This window comes from Eptesicus fuscus, chromosome 14 (assembly GCF_027574615.1).
Source record: "Eptesicus fuscus isolate TK198812 chromosome 14, DD_ASM_mEF_20220401, whole genome shotgun sequence".
Lineage (NCBI taxonomy): Eukaryota > Metazoa > Chordata > Mammalia > Chiroptera > Vespertilionidae > Eptesicus > Eptesicus fuscus.
This window is the reverse complement of record NC_072486.1, coordinates 11,226,449-11,242,469: the sequence shown is the minus strand read 5'-3', so window position 1 is coordinate 11,242,469 and position 16,021 is coordinate 11,226,449. Positions and strand designations below refer to the sequence as shown.

The 16,021-nt window shown below is 45.5% G+C and overlaps 1 pseudogene; it reads right to left on the bottom strand.

Moving 5' to 3' along the window:
- Positions 1 to 6,214: 6,214 nt before the first annotated feature.
- Positions 6,215 to 6,314, bottom strand: LOC114235028 (U6 spliceosomal RNA; annotated as a pseudogene).
- Positions 6,315 to 16,021: the final 9,707 nt, after the last annotated feature.

Sequence of the window (16,021 nt, the reverse complement as noted above, 5' to 3'; positions counted from 1 at the left end):
CTATTCCAGGCCTCCCTGTTGGGGGAAGTCCAGGCATCCTCTTCAGTCTCCCCACTTCCTTGCCTCTGGGCTCCCTCTCTCCCCCTCCCAGCCCTCGCAGCTGCCCTGGCCTCCAGGCGAAGGGTTTCTCCATCACACTTAATAGCAGACAGTCTGTTTCCAATGGCATTGTCTATTTTTAAAAGCGTATTTGAAAGTCTAAATGGCTCCCATTTTGGCTTTAGTGAGACAAATATGGGCTAAAACGCACAGTGCCCCTTAAGTGTGATGGATACCCAGGACCCGCTGAAGTTTCCCATCGCCAAAGTCTGCCTCGTCCTCGTGGCAATTTTTCTGCCACGTTATTTATGTGGTGGTTTTACTTCTAATTATGGCTCATGATGGCTGTTAGTGCTGAGCAGCGAGAGAGCAAACTGCATTGTACTGCCACTTAACTCCAGCCCATAAAACGGGTGATAAAGCTGAGGGCTTCAAACCAAAACCAAACCAAAACTCCTGTCACTTTTCGGTGGCAAGCTTGCATCCGCTCCTGCCATTCTGAGGCTGGAAACTTCCACCGAGGAAGCACATGGAGGCTGGTGACTTCTGAGGCCCAGAGCCTCCCGTTTCAGCTCAGGCCCCACCCTTAAGGAACCCTTTATTGCAGGCAAAACAACCCCAGGCCCCAGATGTAATTAACACGTGCCAGGTTTAATCAGAACCCAGTACTTGATTGTTTGGAAACAAATGAAAGCAAATAGATGTTACTTAACACTGCAAATAATGAAAGATCTTTTGTTGTGCTCAATTCCGATCACTATTTTTTGATGCTCAGATGAACGTCACTCGGTGTGTGCGTAAACAAAAAAGACGGATGGCCAGGATGAGAATGAGTTGTCCGTAATCTGATTGAAGCGACAGAGCTGGCTCCTAGGAGAACCGCAAGGGGCTTAACGATTGGGTTGTTGTTCTTAATACATCTAATGTTCACTCTTAAAGAAATCAAGAAAAATGTTAAGAGGTTACCGATATTTCACCGTGGCATTGGGCCGCTGGAGCTTCTGACAGGAAAAGAATGATCTCCTCAGCCAGGTGGCTCGATTGGTTGGACCAAAAAAATTGTGGGTTCGATTCCCGATCAGGGCACATACCTAGCTAGGTTTCCTGTTCCATCCCCAGTTGGGCATGTACCGGAGGCAGCCAATCTCTCTCTCTCTCTCTCTCTCTCTCTCTCTCTCTCTCTCTCTCTCTCTCTCATCAATAAACATATCCTCAGGTGAGGATGTAAAAAAAGAATTAAATAAAAAGAACATCCTCTGTGTGGCTGGAACACAATGTTAATTTGCCCAGATGATATTAGAGGGCATTTAGGCATTTAAAACCTAAATCTGCCCGGTCCAGTCACTTGGTTGGCAGAACCAGCAGGGACAAGGCAAGGGTACACTTGGTTTTGTTGAAGTTGTGATGAGATTAAGTAGCTGAGAAATACCACTTACCTTCTGTTTTCTTAGTTCCCTTTCTTTCTTGGCAGAGCATTCCTGGGTTTAAGTAAAATATCTGCTAGCGTTTGGATAATAAATACTTTATCTAAAAGCTTGTGGCTACTCTAGCCGGTTGGGATATTAAGGGGAAAACTTACCCTCACTGTTGAGTTCTACAGGGCTCATGCTAGATGAATGTAATGATTTCCCCCCTCCTTTCTTTTAGTGTGAGTTTCATGGCCCTGTGTGTGAGTGCACGAGTGTGCATACATTCATGCATACCATCACTCGTAAGTGAGTGGTCCTGCAAATTCGAGTCTGTCTATCAGAGGTCTAACTAAAGGCATCGGGCATTGCCTCCAGGATACCAACGTCATGGAGCTTGTTAGACTCCTAACAAATTTTAGGACTACCACAATGACATTCAGCCATTAAGATTTTGTTGCCCAATGATTCTCTCTCATCATTGATGTTTCTATCTCTCTCTCTCCCTTCCTCTCTGAAATAATAAAAAATATATACATATATATTTTAAGAGATAACAACCTTTAAAAAAAAGAGAGATTTTGTTGCCTTTGAAACTCCAAGCTGGACAATTGAATTCCAGATGAACAGGAATTGGGTTATTCTGCTTATTTTAAACCAAATGATTTTAAATACTCCAATTCAAACTCATCAAATATATACAGGGGTAAAGAAAAGTAGGTTAATAATAATAATGATAAGTAATACAAAAATTAGTAAATAATAATACAAGAATAACTGTTTTGCATACTGACAACTGTAAACCTACTTTTGCCCCACCCTATATATATTGAGAGTCCACTGTGTTCTAGTGTCCCATTTTACGGGTGTGAGCTGAGGTTCAGAGAGGATAAATTACTTCCCCCAGACCACTAGCCGAGTGGTTAGTCTACTGACTACTTAGTCCCAACTTTGAACAAAATCCATCTGATTCTCAGGTCCCTGCTTCTACCACCCTCTGTGTCTCAATCAACAGTCAGGCCTTCATGTTGCAACAGACATTAAATATCTCTGTCTGGTCTCTTTTTTTTGACAGAGTCTATGAATCTGGTAGAAATGGGTGATTGATCTTCTCCCTCTCAAGGGGAAGCAGCAACTGATGTGGTTTCAAAGTTCTTCCCAGTTCCCTGGTGTGTCTGCCTCCTCTTTCCTTTGTAGACCAGCCTTTGGCTTCAGCAACTTCCTAAGCCCAACAGACTGAGGTTGGATTCCCAGGGACATCGGAAGGGACATCTGAGGAAAGAAATTGAGAGAGAGAGAGAGAGAGAGAGAGAGAGAGAGAGAGAGAGAGCGAGAGAGCTGACCCTATCTATATTTTCCAAGCTTTTCCCTTCTCCTCTTGGCCCTCTTTAAAGCCATGTTGTCATACATTGGCACCCCCACCTAAGGGCAGGGAGAGGAAATGAAAGGAGATGAAACAAAACCACAGCTGCGATGCTTATTAGGCCTCTGGTTAAAGAAATAAATGATGGGGAATGAGACTGGAACGAAGCTGCTTTCTCTTAGAAAATGCTGGCAGTAATTTTAGTGGCAGTAATTTTACTGAATATATTGGCTAAATTATTTGAATATAACGAGCTTTGCAATGTGGTGGAGTGGAGAGAGCCCAAGGCTAACTGACACGATCCAGGTGACCTTGGACAAGCTACGTCCTCTTTCTGGGCCTCAGTTTCCTTTTCTGCACCAGCCGACATCAAGTCAGACGATCCCTGAGACTTCCTAGGGAAGCAGCGAGAAGCAGGGCAATCACCTGCTCTGGGGTCAGCTGACTGGTGTGAATCTTAAGCTCTGTCACTCAGTTGCTGCAGGAGCTGTGTGACCTGGGATCAGTCACTTGACTTCTCTGAGGCTCAGTGTCTACCTCTGTGAAAAGGGGATGAGATGTCTATCTCAGGGGGTCATTAAGATATTTAGATTGGTTAAAGCACAGACAACTTCTGGAGAAGGCATTTCCCCAGGGGCAGAAGGAAGAACTGGGGAATGGGAGGCTTTGAAGGTCAGTGAGGGAGGGTGACTGGCCCAAGAAGAAGTCCAGGCTAGAAGAGGCCTGTCCTAGGGGTGGGGATGGGGCTCTGAGCGATCCTTGCCAGGGGAGGAGAAAGCGAAATGACTATAATAGTGGGACAGAAAACCCAATGCCTAGATGACAGTCTTTGTTGGGAACATTGCCTTAGGGGGGAAGAAAAAGAAATCTCTGAACACCTTGGCTCCTTGCTACTGCTGTTCATTTCTTAACTCTTTATTTTTAATGAAGATGGGAAGGTTTATAACTTTGACAGTTCCATTTATTTCCGCCATTTTCATCTAAAACAATAAAACTAATAGCAAATTTTTCCACCAGTGTTTCAACTGCAGCGGGATAAATGTCAGTATTAATTAAACATGTCCTGTGTACTCTGTGTTGTCCCGTCTGTCTGTCTGTATTTCTCTTTCTCTTCCAACCACCAAACCATCCCTCTCCTTCTTCTTGTCCCCATTCCCCTCCTCGCAGGGGGAGGCAGGAAAATCCAAATAAGGACACAGTTGAATTGAAGGGGCTGAACCCATGACTAAGAACCACATGCATGAAGAAGTCCAGAAAAGCAAACCTTCTCCTCAGGGTACACAGAGGATCCTAATGAAGGAGAGAGGACACCTTCCATTCCTGGGCTCACTGTCCAATACCTCCAGGCCACAGGGGTGCCCTAGCTGATCCTCCAGTCAGGGAAGCTGACCTGCCCCTGTCAGTGCCAAGCAGAGGATAGAGGACCTTGTACCTGAGCAAAGGGAATGAGATGACTCCCAAGCTTCAGTTTTTTTTCCACAGTTCCTCCTCAGGTGTCACTCACCCAGTGTAGCTGGGGCTCTGTGACACACCATGACCCCGAGAAGGCAGCAGGAATTTTTTTCGTGTAATCATGGTCAAATATTTGTGTTTGTTTGGGATGTGCTTCTATCGGTAAAAGTATAGTTGACACAATATTATATTAGTTTCAGGTATACAACATAGTGATTCTACATTTATTTACCTTACTAGAGGCCCAGTGCATGAAATCGTGCACGGGGAGGGTCCCTAGGCCTAGCCTGCAATCAGGGCCATCTTCTGCCCACTCGCCAGTCCCCAGTCCCACCCCACCGCCACCCCCAGGTTCATCATGGTTCCCGATCGCAGCATGGCTGCAGTTCCCTGGAGCCTGTGGGCCAGGGGAAAGGACCAAGAGGCCAGTTTGACTGCAGCAGGGCTCCGGTCAGCTGTTCGCCACTCACCTCAGTTCTCTGTGGTTCCCTGTTTGCCATGCTGCAATCGGAGCCTGCGGACCGGGGGGTGGGGCGGAGGGGAAAGGACCAAGAGGTGGTCAATGCACCTCATGGCGACTGGTCAAGTGGTTGTTCCGGTCGCTGGCCTTTTATTATATAGGATGATGTGTTCACCACGATAAGTCTAGTAACCCATCTATCACCATACAAAGGTATTATGATATTTTTGAGTATATGAGTATATTCCCTGTGCTGTACATTACATCCATGTGACTTATTTATTTTATAACTAGACTAGAGGCCTGGTGCATGAAATTTGTGCATGGGGTGGGGGTGTCCTTCAGCCCAGCCTACACCCTCTCCAATCTGGGACATCCTTCTCACAATCCAGGACTGCTGGCTCCCAACCACTTGCCTGCCTACCTTCCTGATTGCCCCTAACCGCTTCTGCCTGCCAGCCTGATCACCCCTAACCACTCCCCTGCCAGCCTGATTGATGTCTAACTGCTCCCCTGCCAGCCTGTTTGCCCCCAACTTCTCTCCTCTGCCAGCCTGGTCACCCCTTAACTGCCCTCCCCTGCAGGCTTGATCGCCCCCAACTGCCCTCCCTTGCAGGCCTGGTCCCTCCCAACTGCCCTCCCCTGCTGGCCATCTTGTGGTGGCCATCTTGTGTCCACATGGGGGCAGGATCTTTGACCACATGGGGGCAGCCATCTTCTGTGTTGGAGTGATGGTCAATCTGCATATTACCCTTTTATTAGATAGGATAAAGGCCTGGTGCATGGGTGGGGGCCAGCTGGTTTGCCCTGAAGGGTGTCCTGGATCAGGGTTCCCTTGGGGCGTGGGGTGGCCTGGGCAAGGGGCCTGTGGTGGTTTGCAGGCCAGCCATGCCCCCCCAGTGACCCAAGTGGAGGCCCTGGTATCTGGGATTTATTTATCTTCTACAATTGAAACTTTGTAGCCTGGAGCGGAGCCAAGCCTTCTGCTTGCTCAGTGGCGGCAGCCATTTCTGTTGGAATTAATTTATCTTCTATAATTGAAACTTTGTAGCCTTAAGCGAAGGCCTGGGCTGGCCAGGGCTGCAGAAGCTTGGCTTCCTCCATCGGCGGGGGCAACCCTAGGCTCCTGCTCTCTCCAGCTCTGTGGCTGCAGACATTTCTATTGGGATTTATGTATCTTCTATAATTGAAACTTTGTAGCCTTAAGCGGAGGCCTGGGCCGGCCAGGGTGTGCGGAAAGCTTGGCTTCCTCCATCGCCAGGGAAACCCAAGCCTCCCTCCTGCTCTCTCTGGGGCTGCAGCCATCTTGGTTGGATTAATTTGCATACTCGCTCCTGATTGTCTTGTGGGCATGGCTTGTGGGTGTAGCGGAGTGATGGTTAATTTGCATATTACTCTTTTATTAGATAGGAAGTTTGTAGCTCTTATTCCTCTTCATCATTTTCACCGCCTTTCCCCCCTCCCCCCCACACCCCTCACCTCTGGCAACCATCAAAAAATGGGGAATGGTTCACAAATTAGTGTATCATCGTGCAGAAGCCATGCTAATCTTCTCTGCTTTTGTTTCAGTTTTGTATATGTGCTGCCAAAGCAAGCATTCTATAGAATCCTTAAAAATTCAAATCTTTTCCCAAAACAAACCTGAATCTTTTTAATAAATCAGTACAATAAAAAACCAGAACATAGAGGAAGAAAGTAGAATTTAATTACTAAAAAGGAGTAAAGGCATTAGATGTTACCAGACATCTGAGATGAGATCATTTGAACAGCCAAGCATGGCTCGAGCTAAGGCAATGAGGAAAATCTGGGGGGGACACAGTTCATATTATCTGACAAGGTAAAGCATACCCATCTTTTTTTTTGCTGGGCCACTGCTTCTGGAACAAACTCAAAGAGACATTGATTACCTGGGTTCTTGTATAAGTGCGTGATGGCTGGCCAGTTAAACAAGGTCTTCAAATAGAGTCTTGCAAAAAGACAAGGAAAGTGAGGTGGGCCCTAGCTGGTTTGGCTCAGTGGATAGAGCATCGACCTGTGGACCGAAGGGTCCTGAGTTTGATTCAGGTCAAGGGCACATGCCTGGGTTGTGGGCTCAATCCCCAGTGGAGGGTGTGCAGGAGGCAGTCAATCAATGATTCTCTCTCAGCATTGATGCTTCTCTCTCTCTCTCTCTCTCTCTCTCTCTCTCTCTCTCTCTCTCTCCCCCTTCCTCTCTGAAATCAATAAAAATATATTAAAAAAGGAAAGTGAGGTGGAATGCTGCCCCTTTTCAAAAAGATGGGAGAATTCAGATTACAGAGGCAGACCCAGTATTTGGTTACCAGGTTGGACTTAACACCATCTTTAAAAAATAATCACTTTTAAAATATTTTTTCTTATATCAAAAGTAATACATGCTCATTATAGGAAATTTGTAAAATGCAGATTTTTGAAAGAAGAGAAATCGATAATATCACTCATTTAACCCTATTAACATTTTAGTGTCATCCCATCATTTTGTCTATGCATAGACATGTATGTCTATTTTAAAAAGACAAGGTACTACTATGTATCGTGTTTTGTTAAGGATTTTTTATTTAATTATATACCACGGGCATTTCCCATCTTTACAATATCACTTTGAATGCTTTTAACACTGTGCTGATACTAATACTATAGAATACATTGGGAAGATTTATTACAATGTATTTAGCCAATCCCCCAGGTGCTAGCTATTTGGGTTTCCAACATTTCACCTTTATGTATAATTCTGTGGTGAACATCTTGTGCTAACTGTGCTCCAAGTATCCTTTGTGACCAGCTGTGTTTCAGAGGGCGGGTCCACTCAAGGCCAGGGTGCCTCAGAGGTCAATGAATTATTTGCCCAGTGACTCATGGGCATAATTTGTACTTCTTGCACTTGGCCAGGCAGGAAGGAGGAAGTAGTACTGGGAACCCACAGTCTTGATTTAAAGACCATTTCCTGGGCTGCTTAGTGAAGGCAGTAGAAATACAGACTTGTGGCCTTAGGGTAGGGAGGAAGCAGATAAGACAGAGTATGGGGATCACTGCAGAGGCAAACAGGAAGGGGTTCTAGGCAATGGATTAAAGTAAAGCCCTGATGTGCCCTGAGGGGCTGGGCTCTAACTGCTCTGGCTGTGCTTCTCTACCTGAGGGCCTGCCTCAGGTCAGGAGCCCAGGACACTCTTCCATCAAGTTCTGCCTGTGCAGAACAATCCCTAGTGAACCTCAGGTGGACGAGAATCTATGTTTGAACGCCTATAAGGAAGGGTTTTTCGGGATAATGTGATATAGTACACAACTACATGGTGCTCAGCCATGTTGTGTCCAAACATGTCTTTTGCATTCGCACGTGTCCAACAACTTCACTCTAAGTCCACATAGGTAGACTTACATATGGAATCATTGCGAATCTGAATTTATTGTAACCCGATTCCCAGCACTGTTCTTTTTCCCTAAGTGGTTCTTTTCTTTGTCTAGATTGTACTTCAACCCCAAGGGACACACTTTTGAGAAAATACTCCATTAAAGACATTGTTGGAGCAACTTTTATTATTCATTAGTGTGCTTTAAAGTGAACCTAAATAGAAATGCTTTTGCTAAAAATAAAAATACATCCGTTTTTATGATCTAATTGGACAATTGGTTAGAATTTTTATCTATCAGTTCAGAGCAAAACTTGGTTTCAGCGAATTTGTTTTTAATAAAAGTGTGTTATCTATGATAAATATATTTCACTTTGTCCAAATGGATCTGATTGGGAAAACATATTGAGCAGAAGTACTGGCACAGCTTAATTTCATTGCTTTGAGAAAATGTATTGAATGCTGGTTTGAATTAAATTCTATTTGTTTTAATAAAAGTGTATTGGCCTGAGTGTACATATATTTGTTTTAGTGGCAGTGCATTGGATCCAATAAAACTATATTGGCTTCACTGCTTATGTCTCCTTTTCAGTGAAAATGGATTGAATGGGAAAACGAAACAGTCATGAAGCAGCCAGCCCCAAGGTCTCTGCTTGGCGAGAGCACCCGAATAACAGAGGGAGTGTGTTCCTACAGACTTTATATCAAAATATACTTTTACATTAAATACTTTACTATCAAGAACTCAGATGTGAGACTGAATTGCCACCATAAAGAGTGCAATTTTCTGAAGCGGCCCTTTCCATGGACAAATTATGGGCTTTCCAGGACACCAGAGGAAGAAATGCTATGAAAGCCAAGAGCCACTTTGTCAACATCCCTTACGCTTTATATAGGCTTCATTGGTCCCAATAAGATACTGTCTATCAGGCATTCCTAAATCCCTCAAATGAGCGGAAAACAGATTGTGAGCACTCCCCAAGGGCGGTGTTGGCACATCAGCACTGAAATGGGTTTGACTTTGAACTGATTAAAAGGGGGAAGAATTGAAACAAGTGTTACCCTGAGACACATATCAGAATTACCAGGCGTCTCATGGATTATAGACCCTCAGGGAGGAGAAAGCTCTCCAGCGGGAGTTGGCACTGGTGCTGCTCTCTAGGAAATGGCATCTCTGCAGAGTGCCATGGCCATGCGGTGTGGCTGTATATGGCTCCCCGGTGTCCAGGCCTACAGGTACTCCTTTGCATAGGTGCCCTGACCCAAAAGCTCAAGTTCAAATAATGAGGATTAATAATAATATTGGCTGTTATTCTTATGCGACTGTCCCACTGTTAGGAGAGTATGTGCTCTGAATTGTTTTTCCTCCCAGAAGATGAACTTGACCTAACCCTTATACCTAGTTTCATTTAGCCTTGATGAGGAATAAATGCAAATACTACTTTCATTAACACCGTTGCTCCAACTAAATGTGCTAACAAGCTCTAGGCTTCAACTTTCCCACTAATAACTGCTAATTCTCAACTAGTCCCATTACCAAGAAACCCTAAACGCTTGGTGTATAGTTGATCATTTAAAAAATATTTTTATTGATTTCAGAGAGGAAAGAAGAGGGAGATAGATAGAAACATCAATGATGAGAGAGAATTATCGATGGGCTGCCTCCTGCACACCCCATACTGGGGATTGAGCCCAAAGCCCTCTTGGTTCATAAGATGATGCTCAACCACTGAGCCACATTGGCTGGGTATATAGTTACTCATTTTTTGAATGCCTGCATGCTCATACGACCCTACAAGGTTAAGAGAGAAAACGTGATTCATGGATATTTTTCCTCTGCGAAAATATTCCCAGTTATATACTGGAAGTCAAGAATAAAATGGGATTTGTGGTAAAGAAATTTGCTGTGCTGTCCTCGGAGAGGGGAGGTTGTCAGAGTAGTATTGATCCGCCACATTGTAGAAGTATGATGTGGGACGGAATGTACCAATTTCAGAAAGGAAATAGCATTGTGCAACTTAATTCACTGCCCCAATAATGGAGTTTTCAAAAGGAAATCCTAGGCTATTTCCAGTATCAAACAGCATGAATGCAGACGTGTATCCCACTTGGGGAAGGAGCATTGCTGGGCCTTGAGGATAGAGAGACCAAATATATCTGGGAACTAGACAATCTCATGTATAGATCTGCAGGGTGTCCCTGACCACCGGCTTAAAAAAAGCACATCAAGTGGGGAGACCAATTAGAACAGGCTTTCTCTCTGGAGCGGCCAATGAGAAAAAGGCACTCAGAAGTTATCTGGGAGATGATTTCAGGAAACCTCAGAAGGTGAGTGGGGAAGTGAGACAAGGAAAGGAGACAGCTAACAAAGGCTTATTATTAAGCAAGTCATGTTGTGGTCAACTGGAGATTGATGTTGCTGTAGAAGTCTGGGAGTTGATGTAGAACCTGTGTCTTAGAGTTGTTCCACTCAAGGGGCCAGGGCGTTGAGGTGTTTATATACCAGTACCAACGTATACACCAGCCCCCATCCTCATTGGTTGAGAGCTCCTCTCCCAGAATATTAATTCTCTGGTGCATCCAACCTGCCAGGTGAGCAGGCACAGTGGGCTCTGACCACCAGAAAAAGCTTTAAGGCGAAGAATGCAGTTGGAAGAGGTAAGGTTTAAGGTAAGGGCAGAGCATTGACAAGATCTGCTGTCCCCGTGAAGCCCATTTTGCAGATGAGTAAACTGAGATAATAGAGGTACGAAATTTTCCTGGTGACACACAGCTAATAAGCATCACGGGCAAAATGCAAATCTAGCCTCTGTTTCACTTGAAAGTCAATGACTTAACTTAGCCGCACAGGCTTGGCCATGCTGTCCAGCTGAGGAAGTTGGCATGTCTCCAAGATGTAAAAACCATGTTTTGATGGGGTTTATGCTGCTTCAGGGCTGGGTGGGGTGGTTGGGAGGGAGGTGAATATTGCAGGTAGGAGAGGAGATCTAGAAGTGCTATATTACCTGAACTTCTGTCTCTAGGAGTGGCCAGTTAGTGATCAATTTTAGACTGAATTGAATCTTAGTATCTAGGTGTTTGTTTATTAGAGGCTAAACTCAACTTGTCCTAGGGTATATCTTTACCTAATAGTCAATAGCAAATAACCGTATGGTCATGTGCTCTGGGTCATTTTCAGTGAGCCACGACTCCTAGCTATCTCCCAATTCCACCAGCCCCCGTTTTGTTCCTCTGTCATGTTCATCCTTTTGCGATCAGCTTATCCATTTCAGGCATGCTTGCTAGCTAGCTGCTAGCTGCTTTGTAAAGTAAGTTACGATGACTTTGTATGACAAAATAAAACAGCCATCCTCACAGCTGTTTTGATCCCATTTAATGAAGTGGTGGTGACATCTGAATGCCACAGCCGCAGAGGCGGGTGGGTTGGTTGTGGTTGCCGTGAGAGCTGTTTTGTAAAGTAAGTTATGATGACTTTGTACGATAACACAAAACAGCCACCCTCACAGCTGTTTTGATTCCATTTAATGAAATGGTGGTGACATCTGAATGCCACAGCCACAGAGGTGGATGGGTTGTTGAGGTTGCCGTGAGTAGTAACATCAGTATTATTCCCAGGCTAATATCTCAAACAACAATTCTGCAGTTAGCATTGCTCTGGTCAGTCCATGGTTGCTGCTGTGTCCCTCTTACTAGGGACAGACTTCAGGTATAGCAACAGACCTCTAGCTATTTTTTGTTACAACCGGACAGCCAGGGTGGAGAGAACGCATGCAATATTGTGAAGATGAGGCAAGTATGTTAGTGGAAAGAAGCACTCAATGAACAGTGTCTGCCATTCAAGAACTCAAAAAAATATACTATCTCATCCCAGCTGGTGTGGCTCAGTGATTGAGCATCAACCTATGAACCAGGAGTTCATGGTTTGATTTCTGGTCAGGGCACAAGCCTAGGTTTTGGGCTCCATCCCCAATTGGGGGTGTGCAGGAGGCAGCTGATCAGTGATTCTCTCTCATCATTGGTATTTCTATCTCTTTTTCCCTCTTCCTTCCACTCTGAAATCAATCAATAAATATTTTTAAAAAGTATACTATCCCAGGAAAGCCAATAGTCTATGTGCCATTCCATCAATAAGGACCAGACCAATCTTTGGTTTCTCTTTCTTCGTCACACATCAAGCGGTTTGAGCAGCGCTGGGAAGATATCAGGCAACAGACAGAGCGGCCAGTCAAGGAGCCAGTCTCATCCTCAATCAATTATGCGAGGGTCTTATCCAATCAACGAATTCACAGCGTGAATGTTCGCGGCAGATGGACGAACACTTGTCGGCTGGCTATTGGAGCCGGCAGAGAGTCAGATTTATTTTCCAAGCTTGTTTGTCTCATTTCTCCTGCCCGGTGCTGGAAGGCAGAGCAGGCATCTGTGGCGTTTCAAATGCAGGGGATCGCCAACCATTTGATGGCGGGAGAGATTGGGCTCTGCAAGCTGAACTCCCCTGGACTTCTGGCTTTTTCCTCCTCAGAAGGTGGACAAAGGGGAGCAGGCTTAGCAAGGGGTCTCTGTCCGTGACGTTTGGCTCCCGGGAACAGCAGAACGAGGTTGGCCCTTTCTGTGAACTGGCCTCCCAGAGCTGGCTGTGATGGTGGGGTCTGCTCCACTCAGGCCTCAGGGATGGGCTTACAGGAAGCTTCTGCCTGAGGTGTAGTCAGGATGACAGCCCTCTCGCACCCGAAGGTGTTACCTGCGGTCGCTGGGCCTGAGTGCTCTTACAGCCTCTAACCACCACGGGTTCTGGCGTTCTTAGTTGAAGATGAGCTCTTGCCTGAGCTGATCAAGAAGGAAGGGGGCATCTTTTGAATCCAAATTGTAGCCTCACGGCATCTGCCACCCAACCTTAGAAAGCATTTTTCAGTTCCTTCTTGTGGGAGGAATCATCCTTCTCGTTTTGTAAATCGGGACAAACAGAAGTTCATTAGTGTTCCTGAAGTCAACCAAGGGGTCCATGAACATACTGGGTCTGAATTCACAGTCCCCTGACCTGGGGCATGACCAAGAGGCCGTGCTAGACAAATTCTAAGTACTCCAGGGCAGAGCGAGTCATCTGGTGGGGGTCAGCCAGAGTCTAAGGCTTTGTGTCTCAAGTGTGTTCATTCATTCATCATTCATTCATTCATCCATCCATTGACCCATGCAATCAGTCAGTTAGCAAGCCTCAATGACAGAACTTCTCAACCCACCACTGACCAAATAAATCAGAATTTCTGGGTAATTCTATCATGTACTTAGGATAACACACACACACACACACACACACACACACACACACGCACACGGTTTGTTTGCGTCTCTAAACAAACCACTCCTGGCTTGGGCTTTTCTGGTGACGATGTTTGATGAGTCCTGCTGTCCCCCACCTTCCAGCTGAAAGGACAGGTCTTTGTAGGGTCAAGGACCCAGCTTCTGGGGTCAGAGAAATTTGGATTTAAATCCAAGCTCTGGCCCCAGCAAGCCGTGCAACCTTGAGAAATGTACTTAACCTCTCTGCATCTCAGATTACTCATCTGTAAAGTAGGATGACAATATCAGGTCCCTCGCAGGGTTATACCACAACACACATGTAAATGCCTGGGCATACGTGGAATGAGCCTGGCACAGTGAAAGCACTCAAAAATGACAGAAGGAACCAAAGGGCACAAGGCTGGAAACAAATAATGCTGAGAGGAAATGTGATGGTCCACTAAGGAACCGCTGTTTCTGTTTTATTCCACTCTAGCATCATCTAGAAAATTCCTTTTTTTTTTTTTAAAATAAAAAGGGAAAGAAACTCATCTTCATTGTGTGGAGCAGCCATTCCAAGCAGTTGCCATAGCGTCAGTGCGAAAGAACTGCATTAACCTGATGATTTTTGCTCCAAACTCCTGAACCCAAACCCAACCTGCAAAATGACCCGTGTCCGCTCCCGCGCCTCTCACCGTCCTGGTGACGCCGAGGAGGGATGGACTCCTTCCTCCTGGTATCTACGGTGACCATCAGCCGCGGAGCTGAAGGATGTGCGCGGCGCTCCCCGTCCCCTTTAATGTGCCATTAAATCAAAGACTCTATTAGCAGAATTAGTCCATCCAGTGCCTGCACGGAAACGTCCTGCAAATTGTGTGATGTCTCTCGCAAATGGCCCTGCACTCTGGGGTCTACTTCAGCAGTTTATATCCTGTGGAGGAGGACCGAGCTGCCCCAGGATCTGACTGCCTTCCTCCACGTGAAATATTATGGCTTCCACAAAGGATAATTATTTCGATCATTTTGCCATGTGCAAACCTGGTGAATTCAAATGCTGTCGATTGGGCTCGGGCCCAAAGCCTGCTGTCCTCACACCTGCAGCCCAGGGCCTGCCTTGGCCCTGGACTTCCCATCCTTTTGGCATCTCTGCACTGCCTAGGTCCACTCCAGACACGGGTGCCAAAATCTATGCACTTGCTGAGAGTTAAAACGTGGACAAATCCTCTTCCCCAAAGAATCTGGGCAGGAACAAAGCGTGTCCCCACTTTTGTATCCTCTAGCAAGAGATGTGGGTTGAAACCCAGTGCCCACATTTCCATTCCCCGCTATTTGCACCCAGTAAACATGAAAGCAGGCAGTGACAACTGCTGTGCCTCCGGCCTAATCATCTCGTGCTCTGAAGGGCAGTGAGGATCTCAAGCGCACACTGTCACGTTCAGCCTGGGTGTGTGCAGCCCTGCGTGATGCTTCGTTCCCAGGGCTCTGGGCTGCTGCGGAGGGCTCTCTGGCTCTCTTCCTCTATGTCGAGCTGCACTTAGCCACGGTGCCTGTAATCTGTTATGCTCTTTCCTGAAGTAGCAAGTCAACGTGTTAGAGAAGTATTTGCTCCTGTTAGAGATAAGCCTTAGAATGGTATTCTGGCAATTGGTTAACCTTTTCCAGTGAGGGTGAGGGGAATCCTGGTGTATAATGTTTGCCAATTTCCATGGTGTAAATACTGACACCATGGCTGATTTCAAGCCACAATGTGACATCACTGAATGCAGAGTTGGGAAGAGATATTTGTAACGCTTCGATGACATAGTATTTTCATAAAAATAATCTGAATAGCAGTACATAACAGTTAAATATGGTAAAATTATAAGGTCAGGAGGAGTTTTGAATATTATTTAAAATTATAATGCATTTCATTGTTAGTTTTTAAAATTTGACTTTTTATAATCACCATATTTAACAATTGATGTGCAAAATTCGTCAAAATTTAATCATTGGCTTTACAGACTAGAATAAGTCAGTTCCAGCACGTTACTGGGTTTAAGAGTATAATGTGACGATTCTCATTGAAACCTAGATCAATGTGAAAACTTGGCAGTGGCTGTGCACATGGTGATTCAGGGACCCAGGCTCCCTCCATCTTGAATGTCTATTATCTCTCCCCGGCCCCCACTACCACGATCCCCCTCAGGGATCTCAGAGCTTTTCTCTCCCAGCCAGCAGCTGGGGAAAGAGAACACAACAATCTCATGTGGGCGGTTTTCATGGGCCACACTTGGTGTATTTCGTGGCATGTGTCACTTTGTCCATGTTTCACTGGCTGGAATTCTGTCACATGGCCACACCCAACTTCAAGGGATGCTGGGAAATATAGTCTAGCTGAGCGAACAAGAAGGAAAGGAAATGGGGTTGGTGGGCAGCCAGCCGGTTTCTGCCACAGCCCTAAGATTGACTCCTTCCTGGCAGCCGTCAGGAAGCAAGCAGACTAAGAGAAAGAGCAGCGGGCTTTCCCTTTCTTATTAAGGGTTCAAGACTTTAACAGGCACAGACAGTGAAAGGAATTGTTATAAAGTTGGCAATTAATAAATAAAATTAAGCCCATGTAGGAACCAGGTTATGTGTTATTCACTATTAATGAAACATGAAAGTGATGCCAGTTGGGCCAGGA